This window comes from Manis javanica, chromosome 9, assembly GCF_040802235.1.
Source record: "Manis javanica isolate MJ-LG chromosome 9, MJ_LKY, whole genome shotgun sequence".
Taxonomy (NCBI): domain Eukaryota; kingdom Metazoa; phylum Chordata; class Mammalia; order Pholidota; family Manidae; genus Manis; species Manis javanica.
This window is the reverse complement of record NC_133164.1, coordinates 103339310-103352784: the sequence shown is the minus strand read 5'-3', so window position 1 is coordinate 103352784 and position 13475 is coordinate 103339310.

Here is a 13475-nt window from a genome sequence, read left to right as displayed (position 1 = left end):
CCCAGGAGTGGATTCTGCACGTGTACTCCTGAAATAACACCTTCTTTGCATTCATTCAGGGAATGTTTTATACTCATTGGGGTATCTGGGTATATCAGCCTCCAGGGTCAGGAACAGATAAACACCCAGGCTGGGGGAATGCACTTCTTAGAAGAGTAAGATAAACAGTCTGTGATGATTGCTTTTATGCGTTAACTTGGCTGGGCTACAGTACCTAAGTATTTGTCCAAACAGTATTCTAGATGTTCCTGTGAAGGTATTTTTTTCAGATGTGACTAACATTTAAGTCAGCAGACTCTAAGTAAAGCAGATTACCCTCCATAATATGAGTGGGCCTCATCCAATCAGTTGAAGGCATTAATAGACAAAATAGACTAACCTTCCCTAGGGAAGAGGGAATTGTGCCAGCAGATTGCCTTTGGTCTCAAACAGCAACTCTTCCCTGGCCCTCCAGCCTGCTAGCCTCCACTGCAGATTTAGGATTTACCAGTCTCCACACTCACATTAGCCAGTCCCTAAAATACATTCCTCTACATGTGTATACCTCCTATTGCATAATACTCAGTCCGAAAAACAAGGACACCCCACACACCCCAAATGTTCACTGGCAGGAAGGCCTTTTGCCCCTACAGCAGGGCAGGCTGTTACAGCAACAGAGTCAGTGCTGGCCTGGGCAGCTGTTCCTGCTGTCAAGGCCACCAGATCTGGGGGAGCTTCCAAACACCACTGAGCTGGGGAGTGACGTGATGGAGGAGTCCTTACAAGAACACGGCTGTCACAGAACGCAGTAAAACAGATAGGAAGGAAAGCTCCCAAAAGCCAAGCTGAGGACAGGTATTTGTCTCTTGAGTCAGAAACTGGGAAGCTCGATCCAAGTGAGAGCCAGAGTAGCTGAAATACTAGCTTAGACTAGGAAGCAGTGATGCGAGTAGGAGGAGGAATGTCCAGGGAAAAGCAGGAAATAGAATGTAGAAAAGTAGAGACCACAGGCCAGCCTCCCAAACCAGGAACAACAGGGAGACACCAGCTTTTGCTCAGAGCTTGGGAGGAGATATGGGAAGTCATTCTATCTAAAGAGGCAGGCATGTCCCACCAAAGCAGTGTGGAGGCTCCGTGCTCACCCTCAGCTTCCGGCCTCCCCAGAGGCTCCCTGTCATCTTCGGGGCCTCACCCGGTCTCCTCCTCACACCACGGGCCTCTCACCCCTTCCAGTCTCCCAAGGCCTGTGGCCTGGAGTTTAGTCCCTGCGAGATGGTGGGCGTGCCTTCTTCCCTCCCAGAGACACAAGCTCCTCGGCCATCCTGCTCAGCGAGTCCCTCCCTGGCCGCAGAGCAGTGGTGATGGCATCGTCTTCACATCCAGCCCTTCCTCCTTGGGAGAGAGGGGACGTTTGGTGGGAATAGTAGATGGTGAAATCCAGGGCACAGGTGTTGGGAGTCAGTTGGACAGGAGAGGAGATGAAGGACACAACTTCCCTTGTGACGCAGAGAGGGAACAGGGGTGAAAACAGGAGAAGAAGGGAAGGGGCTGCTTCTGATGGCTTCAATTTTTCTTTACTTGTTTAAAGTAGGAGGGAACCTCAACTTTGGGGGATGGGCGAGTCTAAATCAGAGGAGGCCTCGTAGGGTGATAGGCTTGGAGTCCCTAGGGCAGCTGTCTTCCAGAAAGGTAGTCATCCCTGGCATGTGTCTGATACAGCCTATGCCATAGCTGCTAGTTTATCTCCAAAGAGACTGGCCTCAAGCCCGGACTGATATAATAATGCTCTCAGGCTACCAGCTTATGGTGGCAAAAAATGTGGGGCTCTGTTGAGACACATGGCCATGGGTGTGGCTCTGCAGCCCTAGGCTGGTGCAGCTACCCACTACCCATCAGACTTCCAGGACTTTCCCAATGATATCTGTCTCAGTCTGTTTGGGTTGCTATAACAAAATACCAGAAACTGGGTAGTTTATAAACAATAGAAATTTATTTCTCACAGTTCTGGAGGTTGGAAGTCCAAGATCAAAGTGCCAGCTTGGTGGGGTGAGGACTTCTCATTGTATCTTCCAATGAGGGAAGGAGTTGGGGGATCTGTGGGGTCTCTTTTACAACGGCACCAACCTAATCACTTTCCAAGGGCCCCACACTGGGGGTTAGACCTCAACACATGAATTTTGAGGGACACAAATATTGAGACCATAGCAATACCCTAAATCTCCATCACACTGGGTTGGCACCTCCAAATAGTGTTTGTAACAGTCCACCATGGATCATAACCATATGTGGCTATAGTCTATAACCTTTCTTGTAGCTTCCTGAAGAACAAGAATCAGACATTGTTGATCCCTGTATCCTATTCAAAATTGCTCTCTGTGAATTGATCTCTCTTTTTTGTGTGTGTGCTAAATTCCATACTTCTGATGCCAATATTTTGGCTCAGCCACCGTGCAGACACAGCCCCCAGAAAGCCACCTCCTCTCCCTCGGGTGCTGGCCTGCTTCACATAAGATAGTTTTAACAAGACGATGCCCCGGAATTTAATAAGCCACCCCTGCCACATTCCCAGCTGCCAGATCAGAAAAGAGAACTCCAGATGTTTAACCATTCTCTGCTCAGCTGCCTTTCAACCAAAAGAGAATTTCTGGGAGCTTGTAAAATCCCAAGTCCATTGCTTTCATTGTCCATTGTGCGATTCCTCGGTCTCCCCTGTACTAATTCAGTAGTGGGGAGTGCTACACAGATGGGCTGAATTCCAATCACGTCATCCCTGGGGAAACAATACGACACCTGAGCGGCTATAAAGAGTGTAACTGTCGCGGAGATAAAGGCCAGGCTCTGATCTTCTCCAACGGTGACCTTCCCAGGGGCCCTCATGGTACAGCGCCAGGAAAGTTGTTTGCTCATGGCAAATACCAGAAGACATTTCCAACTTTGAAGTCCCACTGGCTCTAGTGTGGGGCAAAATAGACAAGAGATACAAGACAGTGGACTGTGCTGCCAGCTGGAGGGCCTTGAGCTGGACTGCGAGCCCCGCACCCACCAACACCCCCCACACCCTGCAGGCCTGTGGACTGGGCTAGCAGATACCTGGAGGAGGGAGAGTCTAGTTGGCTTGTAATCAGAGGAACCATCCCTTACCTCAAGACACCGTGTGGCTCCTTCAGGGCTCTAGCATATTTTTATCTCATTGGATCCTCAAAACTAGCCTAGAAGGGGCTGGGAGAAGTATTCTTACCCCCATTTTATAGATGAAAACACTGAGCCCAGGTGGTAAAAGCATCCGTGGACCTTTAGTGGCAGAACCACTCAAGTCTTCTGACCCCAAGTTCACAGCTCTTCCCTGTGAAAACACATTGTCTCGCCTTTTCAGAGTGTCATCGTTGCAATGAAAATAAAAACATACTCTGAAGATGCTAAAATTTCTTCATCCCCTCAAGTTAACTTAGTAGCCGTCCATCAGAAGGGTCTTCTTAACTTCAAGATGTAAGAGCCACTTCCTAAAGCAAACACCAACCAAGTCACAAAACACACTCTCACCAACTGTCTGATCAGAGCCAGAAGGCAAACAAAGCTGCCTTGGGATGAGCGGGCTCCGCAGGGTGGCGGACAGAGGTGGGCTGGGAATACCTCCCACCCAGGGCATGACAGCCCCCACTATTCAAACAGAAAATCTGAACTTCATCCTTCAGGACCAGGTTGAAATGGCAGATCTCCATGTATATAATTTAGGAAATGGGAAAAGCATTTTGTTTTTGCAGTTTGCGACTCATTCAGTCAATCAACAAGTACTTTAGGGGTAGCACCTGTTTGTCCAGCCCAATGCCAGGCACCGTGAGAAGTGTAAATGCGTAAGAAACATGGGCCCTCTGCAAGGCTAAGGAAAGCAGAGTGCATGATGCAGCCTCCTCTCTGCCTTCCTGCCTGAAACCTCACTGCCAAAGAGGGAAGAACAAAGCTCTCCCAGAATCCCTGCCCTATCCACCGAGACACTATGCCAGGCCTTTAGGGGTCAGCAATTTCATGGCACCAAGGACAGAGAGAGGTTCCTTCAAATGGTTTTGCTGTAGATAAGGGAGAAAGCTGTACTATGATGGATACCCAGGAGACTGCCTTTCCTCCCTACAGGCTGTGTCTGCGTTGGCCCTGGGTTCCTTAAGAGGCTGGCTAATAAGCGCAGCACAGAACTAGGTGCTTCCGGGCCAGAGCAGATCCAGAGTGAAGGTCCTAGAGAGAATGGTCCCATGGAGTCCTGAGACCACCTCATGGGCTTTTGGGTTACTTTCAGGGCAGGTCTGAACTGGTCTGGTCCAAATTGCTTTTCCCACAGGAGCCCATGTATATCATTTCACGTGAACTTTCAGTCACTGAGAACTTGCCTTGGTTGTTAGGGTGTCTCATGGCTAGGGTCACGCTGCCTGCTCAGTTGGATGAAATGACACGAGAGCATGGAAGTAGTCAGCTGATCACCTCCCATTCTCAACCCTCCACACTCCTCGGAGGCCCTATCTCAGGTGCGTAACTGCCTTCCAGCCTCTTCCGGTCAAAACCAAATCTCTAGCAAGGATCTAAAATCAAGCAGAATCTGAGCCAACAGGAGCTGAAATGCCTCCTTGACTTCCCAGGTGAGGAGACTGAGATCACCACAGCACCTCCCAGTGCATCCCCTGCCCCTGCAGCTCACCCTTAGAAAGCCCAGGCCAGGTTGAGGAGTCAGCAAGGAGGGAACTACGACTTGTGCGTGGCCAGATCCTTTCACTCACAGCACCCACACACTGACAGCTCCGCTTCCTTTTGACTTTTCAAGCCCAAGGAGGGACAAGACTTAGCATGTACTTAGCACCTACAAACAGTGGTTCCAGGAACAAATAAGTGAGCTACTCTGGGTCAACATGCCTGGTGTGAACATGGTTGCATTTGAACATTTATTCATGAGGCACTGCCCCAGGGTTGATGACAGGAGAATCCTCAGAGCCCTTTTCTCTTTCTTGGTCATACTTGAATCACAAGGTGCTTTGCAGCTCCATCCCAGGACAGTCCTGGTTCACCCCACATGGGTCTCCCAGGTAGACAGCGTCTGGAAGCAGGAGCCTTCAACATCTCACATGAGCCTGTCCAAGACTCGTTTATGGAGCACCTAGTTGGTGCCCAGCACTGGGAGAGATGCTGGGAAACCCAACCCCGCAGGCAGAGTTCCTGGGCTCCTCATGGTCTAACGGGAAGACACATAAGTAACCAATAAGCACAGTTCACCATGTGTGGGTTTTGCTACAGCTTTTTCCTGCAGGGGAGCTGGGAGGAGAGCAGCCCCGAAGCCAGACTGGGGCACGCAGGGATGCTGAGAGGGGGTCAGGGAGGCAGATGGTTCCTGCAAAGACAATTTCAGTGAGATGTGGGACATATCACTTCTTCCTTTTGCCTCGTTTTATGATTTCCAGTCTTTCATAGCAAAGTTTTTTGCAAGTGTTTTCCACACTCATTTCCCACCCCACTGAAATTGCTTTAAAATCACCAGGAACCTCATGGCCGACAGTCAACAAGCCTTCCGTTCATTTCATGACCCCCCAGATGTCCGGGACATTTGCTCTCCCTTTCCTGGTCTCCCTGGCCCCCCTCTCCTCTCTTGCTGGCTGCTGGCTGCTTGAGGTTTCTGTTCGTGGCTCTCCTCTTTGTCACCCTGCTCATCTGCCCCCAGGCCATCCTTCCCACATCCAGCTTCAAATTCCAGCTGTGTGGAAACCATGTGCATAGTGCCTACGATGTCCCAGGCACTGTGCTAAGCACCCTACACATGTGATCTTGTTGAGTCCAGTGTCTTCCTAGAGTCTGCACAAGTACGGGGCAAAGCCAGGATTCAAATTCAGTGGGGCTCGCCACCATCTCATGCCACCACCTCATGCCACTTCCAGCACCAAGATCCCTCTGCCAGATCCCTCTCCTTCACTCCAGACCCTTATGTCCCAGGTCCCCATGAGTCCGGTCCATCCATGGGCACCTCACTTACTGTGTCCAGAACAGGAATTGTCCTCACCCACTGTCATCCCTGTCTTGATCCCCGTGGCACCACCATGTACCAGGATCCTATCCCCAGTGCCTCTGTGCCACACTACCTCCTTCCTCTCGCCCCGCTCCTTGCCCTGGTCTCATTCCTCAGCAGTTTGGTGCCTTTCTGTTCTCTCCCCTTCCAGGGTGCCCCTCCAGCCCATCCCCCACACTGTGGCCCTCTCTAAACACAACCCTGACCACATCACCCTCTGATTCAAAACCCTCGCTAGTTGCCCAGTGCCATCAGGTCAGCCTCCAAACTTTAGCTTAGAAGGCAAAACCTTTTGGGACCCAGCCATCCACCTCTCCACAGTCTAGCCGCCTCAGCTGTCCGTGGTCCCAGGAAAGCCCCAAACTCCCATGTAACTTTGTACATGCTCTTCCTTCACCTAGATGATAAACCCTCTTCATCTTTAATACTGTTCAGATGTCACCTCCTTCAGGAAGCCCTCCCCCTAGTCATTCCTAAGCACTTTTCTATACCCCCTCCTCAATGTGTCCAGGGCATCCAATGCATTCCTCTGTTCACATTGCTATGGAACTGTCCACTCAGCTGTTTACCCCTGCATCCCCACCTACGCTGCACACATCTCATTCCAAATGGTGCCTTATTGATCTTTGCACAGTGCTTGGCAAAAGGTTTCTTTAATAAACATTGATTGATTGGTTGTTTGATTAGTTTATTAAGTATAAAACAAGGTCTCCTGTGCATGAACTGCAGTCCAGATGGGGAGGAAACCAAGCATGGCTGAGGTGATGGAAGACACTCATGCCAAGGACAAGCATGATTTCCTGACCACAGAGGGCTGTAGAAATTTGGAAGGGGAAGATACTGAGATAATTCTGGGGCTGGCGTAGCAAGAGGTTTCCCGGATGAGAAGGCACAAGCCTGGGCCATGGTGCCTCCTACACCTGGTTTATTCTCCAGCAGCAGCAACATTGAGCAAGAATTGATGCCAATAAGCACCCAGGGTCCTTTCCACATAATTAGTATGTCTCTGGGGGAGGCCTGAATCCCACAGTCTGGAATGTAGACAAAGAGTTTCTGTTCCAGTTATGCTAATTGCTGCCGCTCTCCCACAGAGGATGGAGCTGTGAGAGATTCCAGGAGGCAGCCAAGCAGATGGGGAATTCCTCAGCTCGCGCTCCGCCTGCACCCAGGGAGGGTCCCTGCCAGCTTTCACTAGTGAAAGCAGGAGGCAGAGCCACATACATCTGCCACATAGGCTGTTACTGAGCAAGGCCAGGCAGCTTCCTACCCAGGCATCTCAGAGCTCAAAATTCTACTTTAGAAATAGTGCTTCCTCCCGGAATCGACTTTTTAAATGCAAATGACCCTGGAAGAAGTAACACATTAAGTTCTTAACACCTTAGTATAAACAGTGGGTGTACAGCATTCCCAAGGGGCGTGGGTCCTGGGAAGGGCCCTGAGCTGCAGCAGAAATGTTGAGAAGACAGGAGGCCCTGGGTCACAAATTCACCCCCACCACCCAACCCTTGTTGCCCAGCATCCCAGTTCTGAGCCAGCCCTTCCTTCTGCCACCAACCTGGACTGAAGACATCATTAACCCTCAGGGGCACCTCCATCCATGTCAGCACCTACTCCTCAAGGGCTTCCTCTTCTTAGAATCAGTGTCCTCCTGAGGCCACAGGCACCCCTGTGAATGAACAGCCCTCAGCTACTCTACTGGGGTGTTGCTCCATGCTGGGGAAGCATTTGTGGAGGGTGAGAGCACTTACCACACCTCTAGCAGTAGTTCTCAAACTCCAGCATGCCTCAGACCACTGGGAGGGCTTGTTAACAGATCACTGGGCTCCACCAGACCTTCAGTAAGTCTGCGATGGAGCCGGAGAATTTGCATCTCTCACAAGTTCCCCAGGTGAGGCTGATGCCTATCCAGGGACCCCACTTTGAGAACCATGACTCTACGGCACTGTGACTCCAACTGTGGTCTGCAGGCCAGTATCCTTGGCATCATCCGAGAGCTGGTTAGAAATGTGGAACCAGGCTACATCTAAACAAGGTCCCATGGGACTTGTATGCACATTAAATTTTGAGACATCTGCTCCAAAACAGTGTTCCTTCAAGTGTGGTCTGGACCACCTACATCACCAGGGAGCTTGTTAATTATAAAGGCTCCCAGACCCCACCCCACATGGGAACAAGCCAGTTGGGCAAGATTGGAAATCTTATTGACTGCCTAACCCCAGGGCTCCTGAACAAGAATCTCTGGGACAGTTCAGAAAAGGGCATTTCACAACTCTTCTGGCAAGTATTCTGATCCTAGCTTGTGCTTCACAGCCAACATCATCTCCACTTCTCTACCTGAAGGGTGGTCCCTTACTAACACCACCAGCCCCCAATGGGAGCTTGTTAGAAATGTAGAAGCTCAGGCCCCACCCCAGACCTACTAAATCAGAGTCAAATTTAACAAGATCCCCAGGTGGTTCATGTATACATTAAAGGTGGAGATGCACTGATCTAAGTATGTCAATTAAGAAGCATCCAGAAAGTCCACCCACTTAAAACAAAATAAAACACAACAAAAAAATTCTATTGCAATGAGGTATGGAGTCATTAAATTGTTCCTTAAAAATAACTGACTTCCTCTCTTAAAATGCAGCACGTTAAATAACTCTTAGTCATACATATCTTGGATGAATTTGCTTATCAGAATGCTTTAACCTAAGCCATTTTCTCTCTGAAGTATTCTCTGCCAGAGACTAGATTGGGACACTTTCCCTTTCCTAAAGGGAATCAGAAGGCCATTCGTTAAATCTAAATGATTAGAGTATCTACTTGTTATGCATGAGAGACTTAGTCCAGACAAACTAAGGGAAAATGGACATCATCATGGATAACACCGGATCGTTCAAATGTTACATTCACAGCCAGTTGTTCCAAACCTTCCTGCCTGTGGGGGCAGATGGGCTACAGCAACATCTTCCCCTGGCCTTCATGACCCTCCTTAGTAGTGGTGGCCAATTTGTCTTCATGGAATGTGGGCAAACCCACTAGCAATCACTGGGAAATTATGTACATATCTTTAGGCTAGGATGACACAAGGCCCCCAACACCCTCCAGGAAGTTCAAACTCCCTGAGCACCAGTGAGTGTTCTCCCAGAGTCTTTCAGTCATGGAATAATCTGCACATAATTTCAGCTCAATTTAATCTCATCAGTACCAGACTTCGCACAGATTAGGACAGACTCCTGTGCACCTCGGCTGGCTGATGTCCTAGCCCAGGGGCCTGAACATTCATCTTTTGCCTTTCTTTTCTTCTAATGATTTGCAGGATTGTGATGAGCACATGGCTACCGATGCAGGTTTTTCACAGGTCTTCCCTCGATGCCAGTCACCTCTGGTCATCTTAGCTCGTGTCTCCATATTCCCACTTTGCATACTTATTTGTGCACAACCTTTCAGCTTATCTTCTCCTAAGTGTTGAAATAGGCTTGGGCACAGTACAGATTTGCCACACTGTGGACTGAATTCTTGATAGGCTACTAACTTTTTAATGGAAATGTGTCTGAATTACTGTATAAAATTATGGTCTTAAAAAATATTCAATTTGATACATAGTCAACCAAAATGCCACGGACTTCAGCCTCAGTGAAATGTATCAACAATTACAGACAGTAAATAAAATGGAGAGAATAGACTGTCGTTTATATATTTATCATGATGTGCAAATCTTGGGGCAGGTTTCCCTGAAGATGGCCTTCCTTTAACCCAAGCTTCCTTCAGAGTAAGGTGGGTAGAGGCAGGATGTACTGATTTCCTGGGTCTGTTGGCATTCTGAGGGGAGGCAGGAGATACAGTCTGAGAGGAAGCCACCCAAGCAGGTAACAATCACCAGCTCCCCTCCCGTCCTATTCTCCCGGCAGAGAGGAGGGTGCCTGAACCCCTGCGGCAGAACGGGAGCTGCGTGGCCAGGTGGAGGACGTGCAGGGTAGAGCCATTTTGCCAGGGGGCCCAGAATTTCCCCCAGTATGCCCACACCAGACAGAGCGCGGAAGCAGGCCATACTGAACGAAGCCAGGAGACAGAAGGTGAGACTTCTCCAGGATGGCCACTGATGTGGTGTGTGACCTGGCCACATGGGAAACAGAGGCAGTGCCCGCAGAGCCAGGCTTCAACACTACACCCTCCCTGGCATCATTGTTTATGAAGCCACATCTCAGGATGCAAACTGCTTGTACTTGTCAGGGATACCCCAGTGGGCTGCTCAGGGTGGGGAAGAAAATACTTCCCAACACTCAGCTCAAGGGAGCACAGAGCTGCCCAGTCTGCCTTACAAGGAAAGAGGAGGTATCGACCAAAGGACTTTGCTGAGTGAAGTACCCATACCGGCTGTTACCCTCCCTCCCCCAGCAACATTTCCCCCTTCCAGCCTTAATCTTCCACTAAATAAGTCTTGAAGAAATATTATACATATGGGTCTGAAGGTATGCAATGCGATTCATTATCCCGCCTAGCTCTATAATCAATATAACACAGTGATTAAAAACAACAGATTTGGAGTCAGAGAGACCTGGGCTCGAATCCCAACCGCCATTTATTGCTCTAACCTTTGACAATTCAATATCTCCAAGCCCCCTTTCCACATTTGAAATGAAGGAGGGGAAAAGTCATCTCACAGCAGCACAGGGAGGATTACACAGAATGGGCCTGCAAAGGGCCTGCTTTCACTCTGGCCCCTCTATTACTTCCAGAATCCTCTGCACCTGCCTGGATGAGCACTGGAGCTCTTCCCCACAGCACCTCTTGTTCAGGGAGCTGCTCCCTTCCCTGGTGGCATCCCCTCCCACCACTCCAGGTGGCTCTGCTGGTAACATCCCCAAGCCATTCTCAGGAATGTGAGTAACTCTGGTACCCATGGCAAGCCACTTGGGTGAGATTAGAAATCTTAGTGACTGCCAATCTCCCACTCACCTGGAGCACTGCAGAGATGACTCCTTCATTGTCTATTTTCTTATGAGAAAGTCTTGAAATGGGTGTTCTTTCAAAGAAATCAGGTGGCTCACACCTCATATTAGGGAAACATCCAGATTTATACAGAGGATAAACAGATGCACTATGGGAGTCTTCTGAAAAGTAAATTCTTTCAGTGCTTTTCAAGGAAGGAAATAATTACAGACTTTAGTGTCTGTAGACCCAAGTTTAAGTCTTAGTTCATCCACCTACTGAGAGGCCCTGAACCAGCCAATGACCTCTCAGAATTTCAGTTTTCTCCCCCACAAGAGGATAGATCGTTGTAAGGGTCAAATAAAGGAACATAAGTGAAAGGACTTTATAATACAATTAATTTATTAGTCGTTATTACATGATTAAATACAAAAAATAAGTTTGTAGTATAAAGTGGAGCTCACTTATGTAGTCCAAGGTTGTTAAAGGCACATATTGGGACAGAGTAGGGCAAGATTTATGTCAAGGTGAAAGAGTGAATATTGGCTGATGTCTGTAGCAAAAAGCAATTATGGAATCCATTCATTAGGATCCGGGTTGCCCACCTGTCAGTTCTGATCACTCTGATTTTCATAGCATCAGTAGGGGTGAATAAAAATTTGTGCAAGTATCACAATGTTTAATTTTACCATTTTTGATACTATTTCCTCCTACTTATCATCTCACACTCCCATCCCCATCGAACAGGAGTTGAGAAAAGTTATGACGTGAGTCTTGCCCATGTCCATCAGAGCTTGCCTGAACACTCCCTGTCCCAGCAGGGAAGCTTCTCTGCTCAGCTTTGCTGACCTGCTTGGCAAGCCTTCCTCTTTCCCCCGTCTCTCTCTTATTTGTCATCCATGTCCCTGCCACCCTGAAAAGGAAGAAGAAGGCTGCCAGGTGCTTTCTCCTCTTCCCCAAGTCGGGGTGGTTTCAAACAGTGACAGTGATGTCTACAAGGGAAAGCACCTCCCTCCCCTCCTCCCAGAGCCGCGGTGGTTCCAAAGGATGCCTTGTGAAAGGGAAAGCACCTCTAGTGAGATAAGTGACTTTGACCATAAGCAAACAGTCATAACAGACCAGTGATAACTGGCTTCCTGTTTCCCCCACACCCCATCCCTGTGCCTCATGGGCCGGCCTTGGGTCCTCCATCCACATCTGTTAAGCCCTTGAGTTAATTACAAGCTGATTGGGAAATAATCCTCTGTCTTCAGTTGGATTCCATGGGAACCAGACTCCCAGATGGAGGTCTGTGTGCAGGACTTTCACTGGGAAGTACTCTCAGGATCAGTGCTTATGGGGGAGCAAAGGCAGTGGGGTTGAAGGGGGACAGTTGACCTATGATGCAGCAAAGGCTTCCACTGACCCTGCCAGGAGCTCTGCAGCCCCCATGGCCCTTCAAGGTCGTGCTGTCTTAAGACAAGGAGGTGCGGCCTTATCATCTAGTTATTGGTGTGTACTGCCCCTGGGAAGTACACCTTGAGCCCCTGGGTTAGCAGAGGCCAATCCCTGGAGAGAGGCTCAGATAAGAGCCCTCAACTGCCAATACTCCCAGCAGCTGTGGGAGTAAGAGCCTCAGTCCTAAGGGGGACCTTTGGGTGGCCCTCCACACAACCACTACACCATCTAAAGCAGTGTCTTGACATTTTTTTATATTCAGATTTAAAAGTTTTAAAATAAAAATGCCATTGCAATTAAGTAATTGTATGTTTGCTTAAAACTGTCCTGTATATTTTATGTATAAATATCCTTATATAAATCCAATAAGGGACCAATATGACAATAGCTTTGTGGACTATATGCACAAACAAGACAGCTGTGTCATATATATTTAAATTTACAAGCACAGCTAGATTATTCTCCAAAATGGCAGTACCAGAAGTGCATAAGGGTTCTGTCTCTGAACATCTGTACCAACACATATTATCTTTTTTTTTTTGCCATTCTGATGATATAAAGTGGTATCTTGCTATTGTAATTTACATTTATTTTATTTCTGGGAGTTTCAGCATTTCTTCATACAATTCATTTGCATTCTTTTCATATTTTTTCCTACTTTCTACTGGAATTATGTATGTTTCTTGCTGATTTCAGAAGTTCATTGTACATACTAGATATCAACCTCTTATCAGTGTCATATGTCACAGGTATCTTCTCCTAGTCTGCCATCTGTCTATTAATTTTGTCTGATTCGTATAGCATAAAATTAAGAACACAGAATTTGAATCCAGATGACCTGATCAAATACTAATTCTGCCACTTACTAGTTGTGTAACCCTGGGCAAATTACTTAACCTCTCTGTGCCTCCATTTCCTCATTTGCAAAAAGGATGTGATAATACTTAGCCTTAAAGAGGTAGATTATTGATTTTTATTATCTGGTCCTGTATCTAGCAACCTTGATAAATTATCTCATTTCTAATCATTAGTCCATTTACTTTCTTAGTTTTTTATGTAGGTGATTATACAATTTGCAAATAATATGAGGGTTGTTGATTTTTTT